Source organism: Camelus ferus, chromosome 7 (genome assembly GCF_009834535.1).
Source record: "Camelus ferus isolate YT-003-E chromosome 7, BCGSAC_Cfer_1.0, whole genome shotgun sequence".
In the NCBI taxonomy this organism is placed as follows: domain Eukaryota; kingdom Metazoa; phylum Chordata; class Mammalia; order Artiodactyla; family Camelidae; genus Camelus; species Camelus ferus.
In genome coordinates, this window is record NC_045702.1 from 51,189,752 (window position 1) to 51,202,376 (window position 12,625).

Here is a 12,625-nt window from a genome sequence, read left to right on the forward strand (position 1 = left end):
AGGCTCATCCTTTTAAAAGATCATCGAGGGCAAAGGACTTACCACGTCTTCAAAGAAAATATTCAAATGGCCAGCAAGCCCTTGAAAAGATGCTCAATGTCATTAGAGAAATTCAAATTAAAACTACAAGGACCTACCACTTCACACCCATTAGGATGGCTATACTCAAAAAAAAAAAAAAAAAGCGCTGGTTAAGATGTAGTGAAATTGGAACCTTCATGCATTGCTGGTGGAGTGTAAAATGGTGCAACCATCACAGAAAACAGTTCGGTGGTTCTTCAGTAAGTTAAACAGAATTACAATTTGACTCAGCAATTTCACTCCTACATATACGTACAAGAGAATCTAAAAGATAAATGTCCAGACAATAACTTGTACTTGAAGGTTTACGGTGGCACTATTCACAACAGCTAAAAGGTAGAAACAATAAAAATGTCCAACAGTGGATGAATGGATAAACAAACTTTCATATATACATACAATGGGAAACCATCTATCCATAAAAATGAATAAAAACAGACACATGCCACAACATGGATAAACACAGAAAATATTATACTAGGTCAAAGAAGCCACCAGGCACAAAAGGCCACATATTGTATGATTCCATTTGTATGAAGTATCCACGGTGGGGAAATCCATAGAGACTGAAAGCCAATTAGTGATTGTTAGGGGTCAGGGAGAAGTGGAAGTAACCGTTCAGTGGATACCGAGTTTCCTTTGGGAGTGATCAAAGTCCTCTGGAACTAGATAGTGCAGATGGTTGTACAACACTGTGCATGTACTAAGTGCCATGGAATTACACATTTTAAAATAGTTTAAATGATAAATATCATGTTATGTGAATTCTACCACAATAAAAAAGGTATCATGTGTTTCATGCAACATGTTCATTTATATGCCACATTTTGTAGATATTCACTTCAACTTATGGTTATGCTGGCAGACACCCCAAATCCTGCCCTGACTCCAAGTTGCTTGGGGATTCGGGTTACTCTTTCACTATCAAGAGTCCAGTCTAGGATGGACAACACAAACGTCTCCTTGAGAAACTAAGACCTCCTAAAATCAAGTCCCTCTGCCAAGTTTATGATTAACCTCTCTATCCAAAACTTTATTCCCCTACTTGTCCCATTCTTATTCCCCTCAGGATTGAGGAGTATCAAAGAAAGAGGGATTTGAAAGCAAGCAAGATTCTATGGGCCACCCCAGGCACAAAATCCCCTCTATGGCCCCCGTTTCTCATTTGTAGAAAAATGTTTTAGTCTCCTAGGCCTTCTCTGAGTTCCAAGTAGCAGCCTCAAGCAGTTACTGATTAGGAAAGTGCGGGAATGCAGAAACAAAGGAAAAGTAGTTACTCAAGAAAAATCATGACAGCATCAACAATAGTCAGAATAAAACAGAGTCCCAGTTCCTCCTCAAGGGATATCCACAAAAATCTGATGATTATCTTTGAGTTGTTCTGCAGAAACTAGGAACCCTGACCACGTGGAGAATGGTGACTACAACCTGAGCATAAGCAGGAGATCCCAGACTGGCTGGAACCAGAAGGCTGATGATGAGGATGCCTGAAACACCACCATTACGTCACCTCCAATCAACCAGAAGAAAATCATACACCCTGAAGCCCTCACACCAAATGTCACCTTTAAAATCCCTTCCTACACTGTTGGTGGGAATGTAGTTTTGTGCAGCCATTATAGAAAACAGTATGGAGATTCCTCAAAAAAAAAAAAAAAAAACTAATAGACTTATCAGATGATCCAGCAATCCCACTCCTGAGCATATATCCAGAGGGAACTTTATATAAAGAAGATAACATGCACCCCAATGTTCATAGCAACACTATTTACAATAGCCAAGACATGGAAACAACCTACATGTCCATCGACACAACTGTTTAAAGAAGCTGTGGTATATTTATACGATGGAATACTACTCAGCCATAAAAAAGAATAAAAGAATGCCATTTGTGGCAACATGGATGGACCTGGAGATCATCATTCTAAGTGAAGTAAGCCAGAAAGAGAAAAAAATACCATATGATATCACTTATATGTGGAATCTAAAAAAGACAAATGAACTTATTCACAAAACAGAAAGACTCACAGACATAGAAAACCAATTTATGGTTATCAGCAGGGGCAGGGGGTGGGAAGGGATCAATTGGGAGTCTCAGATTTGCAGATATTAACTACTATAAATAAAACAGATGGCCAGTAAATTTTTACTGTATAGCACAGGGAACTATATTCAATATCTTGTAGTAACCTATAATGAAAATGAATATATGTATACCTGAACTATTAGGCTGTATGCCAGAAATTGACACAACACTGTAAACTCAATTGAAAAAAAAAAAAAACCCTCCCCCGAAAGCCCTCGGGGAATTCGAGTCTTTGATCATGAGCTGCTTCTTGTTCTTGCTTGGCGCCCTACAAATAAACTCTGAACTTCCCTTCACCACAACTCAGTGTTAGTAGACTGGCTTTGCTGCACAGCAGGTAAATGGACCCAAGTTTGGTTTGGTAACATGTGAGATTTCTCACCATCAGACCCAGGATTCCGACCACATGGGCCTCTGTTGTCGGCCTATACTCTGCTGTCAGTGTGTAGCTCATTTTGTAAAAAGGAGTAGAAAACTAATCAGTGGCATCTGTCCAGATTATTCTGATCCTGGACTAGCTAGCCTGAGTGAGCAAGAAAAGCTATGTAAAATTTAGGTTTATGCAGACCTTTTATTTCTCAATTAATATAAGATCAAGATACTTTAAAATAAAGAAATTAATCATGTAGGGGAGGAAAATACATTTTCCCTCTACTCTTCTAGGTTCTTGGCTGAGACCTGTCTCCTAACCCCTCCACTGCCTTATCATAAATGACAGATTAACAAGAGAAAAACAAACAGAAGTTTAATAACATGAAAACTGACTAACTCCCCAAAATGTTCCAAATCATCACCTTGAGTACCTTCTTCAGCTAAAGGCCAAAGAGAGATGTTGGGGTGGATTTAGGGGAAGCTAGTTATTGGAGGTTACCAGGAAAAGTACAATCAACAAGGGTAAGGTTGTCGTGCAGGTCTGGGTCTGTGTCTTCTCCACAGAGGAGAGTTTCTAGAGACAGAGTCATCCTTCTCTTCCTGGTACAGAGAGGGAGTCACCCTTACAAATGTCATTTCACTTATAAATGTAAATGTCTCTTACGGAGGGATAATACCTACTTGATTATCATAGCTCCTCCCTTGTCTGTTGTTTCTTAAAAATAACCAGCCTAAAATAATCCTTATACCAAGGAGGCACTTTCTGCCCACCTTCAATCCCTTGGTAAGAAGAATCAGTCACAAAGCAGATTAAGAAGTTAATGATGACAACCACACCATCAGAGAATCATTTTCTTAGACAATGACTGATGCTTCAAAAGTAGCTAAATGGCATCAAGCTCTTCAATAAAATTAAATTTCCCAAGTGAAGAAAATGACAGATTGGCCCACCTTTATTGCAAAAGATACAAAAGAAGACTAAATTGCATTTCTTGCTTTGCAAAATATTCCAGACGTATTTTTTTCAATCAGCAGCAGATGGCGCTGCCAACATTTTACTGAAATTAAAAAGATGACAATGGCCACTTTCTTTAATCCTTTACTATACAGGAAATTTGGAGTAAGCTATGAGTTTTTTGTCAATGTCATGCTTGGGATAAAGTTCACCACTCTTGGCATGAGTGGGCCACCTCCAAAGTTCTAAAATCCTAAGAAAGTTAATTCATTACCACCTAGAAAGGGCCTTTAAAACATTACCTTTATTATTATTAATATTAACTAACAGAAATTAAGTATTTTCTATGGTATAGGCACTTTACTGAGTCTTCACATAAGCTTTTTAATCTTGACAAACTGAAAGTGTGTTATTTCCATTTAAAAAAAAAACAAAACTGAGGCTTACGTAAGTTATATTCTTTGCCCAACGCACACATTTCTGTTAAGAGATAGAATCAGGGTTAAAAATGAGGTCTGACCCCCTCAAAGCCCACGTCCTGAACCGCACTGCCCCCAGGTCACATACACATACAGCCACAGGGCTGTAGCATCCCCAGCATCTGGGGAAAGACACTGCAAAGGCAGCTTTACTAGATGAATATACAGACAGGCAATCTTACATCACCCAACACATAGATGACCCTAATTCACACCATCTAAAAAGTAAATTTAACTCCTAAATCCTGCTTGTATCTAGAATCCATTCATACCTTTGAAAAAGTTTGACCCTCTTTCTGCTTTGAGAAAATTAAGAATGAAAAGTGAAATTTTCATTGAGTCAAAGGAGACAAAGATCTTGAACATTCAGAATAAAAGGCAACCTGAAGCACAGAAATAATGCAAACTCCACAGAGTACGTAAACAGAAAGGCGCCAAGTTAATGAGACAGTCTGCCCAGCAGCAAAGAAAAGAGGAAGAAGTAGGTTGTTGGCATTCTGAAAATCTGACCTTTGCACAATCAGATATTTTTCTGAACCATTCAGGGGAAAATCCAGTTGTTTGCCTGTGGTGACACTACTCTGAGTACAAGTCGGATAGGTAACGCCAAACCCAGAAAAAAAAAAAAAACAGTTAAGGCCCAGGCAAGGGTATTCTAAGCTTTTCTAAGAGACAAATCTCCTGTGTTGATTTATAAAGGGTATCTGATAAAAATAAATTCAGCACAGGAAGAGAGTTTTTCCTTCAATTGAAAACAAGAATTATTAGTCATGTCTGAAGTCAAGATATCTGAGAATTTACACCCCAGCCCTCTATATTCTCATTCAGTCATTTAATGCCACCACCTCTCAGGAGGAGGGACACCCCAGGGTCATGAACACTACTTGAATAAACCGCAGTAACATTCTCTTCCCAGGCACCTGGGATGGATCCCAGTGAGCTAGACCCAACCCTGCTGTTTCTCTCATTTCTCTGTCATTAACACAAAAACCAAACGACTCCCTCTACCAGGGGATGTACCTGAACACTGGCTCTTAACTTTTACCTTCTCAGGAGCAAATCAGAACAGACCTGAGACTGAGAAACCTCTTTCCAGCTTTCCCAGGACAGTGAAGCCCTTCTCTGCCTGACAGATCACACAAATTGCATGGGAGGAACACGAGAACAAGGTCACCCCCAGAAACCCCGGCACACAAAAGCCCAGCTTCTGATTTATTCACTCCACACACTGTCCTCCCCACCCCAGCCCCACAGTCCATCAGTTTTCCTCTTTTTGGTACTATTTATAGTTTGCCGACCAAACATATTTCACGTCGCATTCAAAACACAACTTTGTGGGGAGCATGCAGCTCAGTGGTAGAGCATGTGCTTAGCATGCATGAGATCCTGGGCTCAATCCTCAGTACTGCCATTAAATAAATAAGCCTAATCACCTCCCCTTCCCCCAATAAATAAATAAATAAAAACACAACTTTTATCTTGGGCTCCTCTCACATTTGAAAACCTATTCAGTGGGAATAAGCCTTCCCTGCTACTGAATGAACAGCAGGTCCTGCGGCTTTCCTGCTCAGTCTCAGGTAAGACTCAGTTCCACACACATGGGAAGTTGCCTACAGACTAATTTCTAAAATTACAAGTTTTCAGTCCAAAATATTAACCGAAACTCCTTTGATTAAACATCAAAGTCTTCTCCCTTTCCCTGGCTGAGGCTAGCTTCAGGTGAAGCCTTCAGTGCTGCAGAAAAGCACAGCCGGATTCTGGGTTTCTCCCACATGCACATCTCTTCCTCCTCTCTGCTTCCCTTTCCTAGCTCATGTCTTCCTCCTTGTGAGTGGGGGTGAGCGTGGAGGGAGCGAGGGAGGATGGGGACAAAGATGAGAAAGAGCCAAGTATAGAAAATGGTTGGGGAAATATCCGAATTTCAGTTCAAATAATAATGTTCACCCAAGTTAACATAGTTTAAACCGTGCCCTACTTTACAGTACCTTTCACAAATATCCTTCCCTAATAATTTAGCCCCTAAATAATCAGAATCTTAAAATAAGGACTATGAGAATTGGTGTAACTCAGGAGTATCTTCTGATGATGGTGGAGCCCTTGGTATGCTAATGCAAACAGCACAAGCCAGTGGGCACTTGAGAATAGCTGGGCGGATCTAGGCACCCCAGCTTTCCTGATGGAGACGCTGCTCAGAGCAGGAGGGCTTCTCCTCAGCATCAGGAGAGGCTGCAACCATGGATCAACGTGTGCACATGGATGGAATGGAGAGTGGTGGCATGCATTGCAGTGTATTCACCATTGCTGGTCTAGAAGCAGAGTAGTGAGTCAACTGCACACAATGGAAGAGCATCTCTGTTGTCTGAGAGAAGTGATTAAAGAGAAAATAGAAGGGAAAGAGGAAGAAAAGACTGGGTTTTTCTTTTTCAGGCTAGCAATAAATCTTAGTTTTTCAGTCTCCCATGTGTAATTTAAGTGAACTTGGACTTGGAGAAATCAAAAGGTAAATGGTGCTACTCTGATCTTGTATCCACTTAATCTAAATGAAAAAAAAATTAATTGCCATCTTTCAAAAATCGGCATCCAAAATACACTAGTTTTAAGTCAAAATGTGCAATGGTGACACTACCAATTCCTATTTATTTCCCAGATTTCCTGTTCTGTATTTAATAACCACTCCATAAATTTAGAAATATTTACTTTCTTTCTGGACACTTTGACCCTTGCATTTCAACTACCTCAACATGCGGTTGGCAGAGGATCCTCTTTAGGAAGCTGGTGTCAACCTCTTGTGAGCAGGTTACCCCTATTTTTAACAGATACCACTCCAAGAAAGAGAGTTAATGGCCTGGTAGGCTCAACACTGTCCCTCTCAAGCCTCTTTTGTTATGGACCATGAGCACCAGACTGCCCTTGATAATATGCTCCTCCTTAAAGATTTGCTTCCCCCCAGCTTTTCAACTGTTTTGACTTTGAGTACTCACCACCTCACTGATGGACAGAACTCCACTTTAATGAGCCTCCTTTTCTGTAGCATCAAGGCTGAGCTTTTCCTCTGATAGTCTAGTGTTTCCCTACTCCCCGAAGGTTTTTGTGTGTGTTGTGTGTGTGTGTGCATGTTTGTGTGTGTAAATTGACATACTGGTATTTATAGGAAGAGATAAAAGGTTCTAGTGTGAAGGAAAAGCCGGGCTGGGCTAACAAGATAACTCACAAATCTAAGTATCGGAATACTGATCTGAGTTCTGCTGGACTAACCTGTAAATCTAAGTTAATTAGCGTTGGTTTGCTGTTCATGTTTTTTTTGCTAGCCAGCTGGGTTTTCAAAGATACATATCTGGCTTTGGAATGTTGGTTTGCTGCCTACCCGCCTCCACTTTTGTAATGATAATGCTGCTAAAGCTGTTCCATGCCTATTGGCCAAATACCCCAAGCTTGTACTTTACCCTGTAAAACCTCATGCACACGTCTTGGAGGTGCTCAGAGCTTTGGAGCAGAAGCCCCTCTGAGCCCGCCGGCATAATACATCTGAGTACTCCAACCCTCCGAGTGGTGCTTGTTTCTTGGCTGGCCCGTCATTTCCGTAACACTAGAAAAGCCAAAACAACTTTGAAAAGAAACAAACCTACACTGCCAGATTTCAAGACTTCCTACATAGCTACTGCAATCAAGACCATGGTACAACTATAAAGATGAACATACAGACCAATGGAGCAGAACAGAGAGCCCTGAGACAGACCCACCTATACCCGGTCAAGTAATCTGTGACAAATGTGCCAAAGGAATTCAATGGAGAAAGATCAGTCTTTTCAACAAATGGTACTGAAACAACTAGTCATATGCAAAGAACATAAACCTCAACTTTCCTTCACACCAACTCAAAAATTCAAAATGGATTATAGACCTAAACATAAAAGCAAAAACTATGTAATTTCTAGAACATAGAAAAATATAATATAGAATATGCAAAATTTTCTTAGAAAGAACACAGAAAGCACACAAAAATTTAAATGATAAACTGGAATTCATTAAAACTTCTGTTCTTTGTATGATACAGGAAAATGAAAAAGCAAGCTACACATTGGTGACTTTCTCTCTGATAAAAAAAGTTGTATCCAGAGTATAAAACTACTCTTAACAACTCAATATTAAGAACAAAACAACCTCATTTTTTTAAATGGACAATATTTAATGGACTTTTCTTTAAAAAAATATATGAATAACCAAGTACATGGAAAGATGTTTCATATAATTAGTCATTAAAAAATGAATTAAAACTATAATGAAACATCATTAAACATGGAATGGCTAAAGTTAAAGATCCACAAGTGTTGACAAGTATGTGGAACAGCTGTGGCAATGTACAGCAATTCTGGAAACCAGTTTGGTAGATTCTTATTGAGTTAAATACGCACCTACCGTATGAACCTGCAATTCCACTTGCAAGTATTTTCCAAGAGAAATAAAAACATATTCACACCAAGCCCGGTACTTGGATACTCATAGAAGCTTTATTTATAACAATCCAAAGCTAGAAACAACACAAATGTTCAACAATAGATGAGTGGGTGAACACATTGAGATATACCATACAATGGAATAATATTCAACAATAATATGAAATGATTTACTGATACACGCAACAATATGAATGAATCTCAAAACCACTGTGGCTAGCAAAAGAAGCCAGCACAAAAGCCTACAATGTATGTAATTTTATTTAGAAAAGACAAAACTAATCTATAGTGACAGAAAGCTGACTAGTAGTTGTCGGGGCCCAAGGGTGGGAAATTAACTACAAAAGGGCACAAGGGAATTTTCTCGGCTGATGGAAATGTTCTCTATCTTAATTCTGAGGGTGGTTACATGAGAGAATATTGTCTCCAAAAGTCACTGAAGTGTCAAAGTGATACATTAATTGTATGCAAATTAAATCTCAATGAAAGTGAAAAAATCTACATAAATTTCCTAGGGTCAAATTGTACCACCTTCAGTTATGGCAACCTTAAATCAGTCACCCATTGCTGACATTCATACTGGTCCCTCAAGCTTTCTATCCCATACAGATAAAAGCCTGCTATTGCTATTTGGTGAGAGCTACTGGCCAGATGTTCTGTCATGTCTCTTAGATAGAGGAAGTTGACTCTGGGCACCTCCCTTCAGCTAAGCCCCTCTGCCCAACTCCAACTTCAGTGATCATAAACCCACCATTAGCAGAGAAAGTGATGTAGCGGAAAGGCACAGGAAGTACCGATTTTATGTAGCACAGGATTTAGGTACTGTGGTCCTTCCTCCCCATCTGTACCCCATCCAAGTCATGTTAATCTATGCCAACTCTTCCCCCTTATTTCTCTGTGTTGATTCAATAAACCATGTAATCTGAGAATCTTAATTTGGTCTGTGAGACTGTTCATACTCTGACCTCTAAAATAGTTTACTGGTAGCATGCTCGGAGCTACCATAGCATCAAGGTAATTTCACATCATGACAAAAGGGCAACCAACTTTTACTGTGAAATCCATAGATGTCCAATGGGATCAACCTTAAGAATTGGAATTCTCAAGACGTTGGAACAAACAGTATACATGTTTCTACGGAATTTAGAGGAAAAAACCTAAGTGAAAATGAGTAAAGAAAGCTAAATGGTGGAAATTAAAGAATTTCAGAGGAAAAAATACACATATTGTGACATCATTAGGTGCCTGATGTTGGTGAGACAAGGTCCCAAACATGATGATAATCATTAATTCTTAAAGTCATAATGTCAAAGAATATGTTCACACTTTTTAAACTGTACAACACAGCCATACTTTCGGCAGTGAACCTAACTGCTGAAACAGCTTGGCAGAGGCTGCCTAAGACGTGCTTCACTCTTTCCTTTTATAGAAAATTATCGGTCCTAAGACATGCTAATATAAAGATTAATATAACCTGGATAATTCAGCTGTAAGGTTGTCAATCATCAAGATAATGATACAGGTGTCCAGGAGAACAGCTTCAGTAATCACAGACGATTGAAAACAGCACTAGAAGCTCTGGTATGAGACACGTACGTCCATTTCTTTTCAACAAGGACAATCAACAGAAAACACAAGTATCAAATATCAAATAAAAGTTCGACAACTACTATGGGCTTATAATCTAATCAATGTGCAGAAATTCCTTGAACACAACAAATGCCTGCCCTCCAGTCCTGTACAATGCAGTCTTTCGTGTCCATCCCATATAAATCCAACAGTTTGCATATAAGACAAGTTAGTATATTAGTTATCAGGTAGAACAAAGAAAAAAGATTAGTGTTCAAAACAAATGCATGTCACTAGTACTGAGAACCCCACTCCTGTCCCCAGTATCAGTATTCGCCTTGGGAACACCAAGGTAACACAGTTGTGTCAGGTATTAAGCTGGTTTTCTGATCTTCAGCAATGCTGCTGCTGAAATGTCAGCCTCTGTGCACCGGTGTCAAATGGAGTCTCAGAGACAGTTTTGAGTGAAGTAGGAGAGGAACAGCTTTAATTGCTTTGTCAGACAAAGGGGACAGCAATAGGCTAGCATCTTCAGAACTGTGTGTCCACCAGGGATGAGGTATGGGGAGGTTTTATGGGAAGGGTCTGGGGCGCAGACCAGGTGATAAGGATCATAGGGTGCAGGTCTTGCATTCTTTTTGTTCTAGAAGTCCACTCAGATACAATTGCATTTGGCATCACGGTAACCTTGTGACAGGTCTGTGCATTTCTGGAGCTCAGCTGGTTATTAGAATATGACCTCCTTCCTAGAACAAAGGAGGCTCGAGGTAGGGGGAGTGAGAATGAGTGTAATGGGAGGGTTAGGGGCTGTTTAGCACAAAGCAGTTGAGCAAGTTAAACTAGACAAGGAGGATTACTAGAGTTTTTTGTTTTTTGTTTTTAAAGCAAGTTGCAAGAATTCCAAGTCAGAGTAAATCAGCCAACAGCTTTAGCATCAGGGAAGCCATTTTGGAACAGAGGCTAGTTCACTGCTTCAAAGTATCAATCACAATGCCCATCAGAATCATGAGAGAAGGTGAATCACGCCTTCCATCATAGTTGGTAGAAGAGGCTGTAGACATGCACAGACCAAGCTTCTCCCTGTATTTTTCAGTTTTTCCCCAGGTGCAACCTTCCCCTTACGGAAGCCACTCCTGTGCAAAAATTGGCAGTAGGGACCGTTACTAGGAGGAAAACATGACTGAGCTTTGATACTTATAATTGGAGTCTACACTAGAGATTTTGTGGGCCTTTGATAAACCAAGTTATACACAAACACGGCTGCTATTCAACTAATAGGTAGTCATACTGCCATCCCAGTTGTTAAATGTGTGAAGTACTTCTTCCATAAGCTGGTAAAATAGGTGCTGTCATCATTGCTCACCATCAATTCCCCTCCCACACATCTGTCTAGCACCCTACTTTTCCCTGGAATCCCCAGCCAGCACTACTGTTAGCATTCATTTCATCCGCCAGTACCCATGGCTCATCGTTAAATACTCGGAATCTATTCCACCAGTGTGTGCCAATTCATTTACATGGGAAAATAAATGTAACACATGTCTTGGGAGGATTGACTTTTCAGTCCACTGTGCTGCCTAGCCATAAAAGGAACCATTAGATGGGTGCCATTCTCTCCCACTGTTTATAGATATTCTGCTTAAATAAACAAACAGGTATCTGGTAACTGTATACCTAACACCCAAATGTCACTAACACGGAAGAAGCAGAAACAATAAATTCCTTCCAAGTATAAAACAAATATTTAATTTAAGCTCATTGAATATTTTGGTTCTTCACATCTTTATGAAGCAAAGGGACTTTGGAAACACCTGATAATTAAAAAGTATTTCGAGTTTAAGCTTTAAGCTCATTAGAGGAACTAGACTCGCAGTGAGCTACTCTGTGAAGCTCTCATTTATAACCTATTGGTATTATTCTGCTTCAGAAATCCTTGAGGGCTCCCATCACTTTTATCATTCACTAGGGGAAGAAACAGCAAGATACACAGAGTAATCAGCAGTTGTTTCTAGTCAATGTTTCTGAAAAATGGCTGCTGCTACCATTCGTATATTAAGATGTTCCTTTTTTGCCAGAGCAATGTGGACAAGTATGTTCTTCTCCAGGTACATCATACCACAATTTAAATGTGAATTTTCCTCCCTCCACGTCTACTTCCCCACTCACTCGCTTGCTCTGTTTTTCTTTGATTGTAGTGACACCTAATGTCAGAATCAGAGTATCTGCAGCTTAGCCTCTGTGAAGTTTCCCAACCGACTGGGCTCTTCAAATGACACCCTCACCATCTCAGCAGACAAAATTCACCAGAATAACTTGTTGGGCCATGGAAACCATGAGCAAAACTGAGTCAAACTTCTTTAAAATGTAAACAGAATTAGTATTTGAAACTAGAAGAATCATACATTTTCAAAATGAGCTGTTTGTTGAGGCACATCTCCCCTTCATAAAACTGTTCATTTTTGGAAAATACCTATTACAACGTATCAGTCCATCCTATCGATAAAGAGATTTCTTACTTAGTTTCTGGGCTTAGGGGTCTCATTTGAATAATAGTTATAAATAAAGGAACTAATATTTATTGGACATTCATCATCAAACATCATTTAAAAGTATTTACTTATTTTATCTT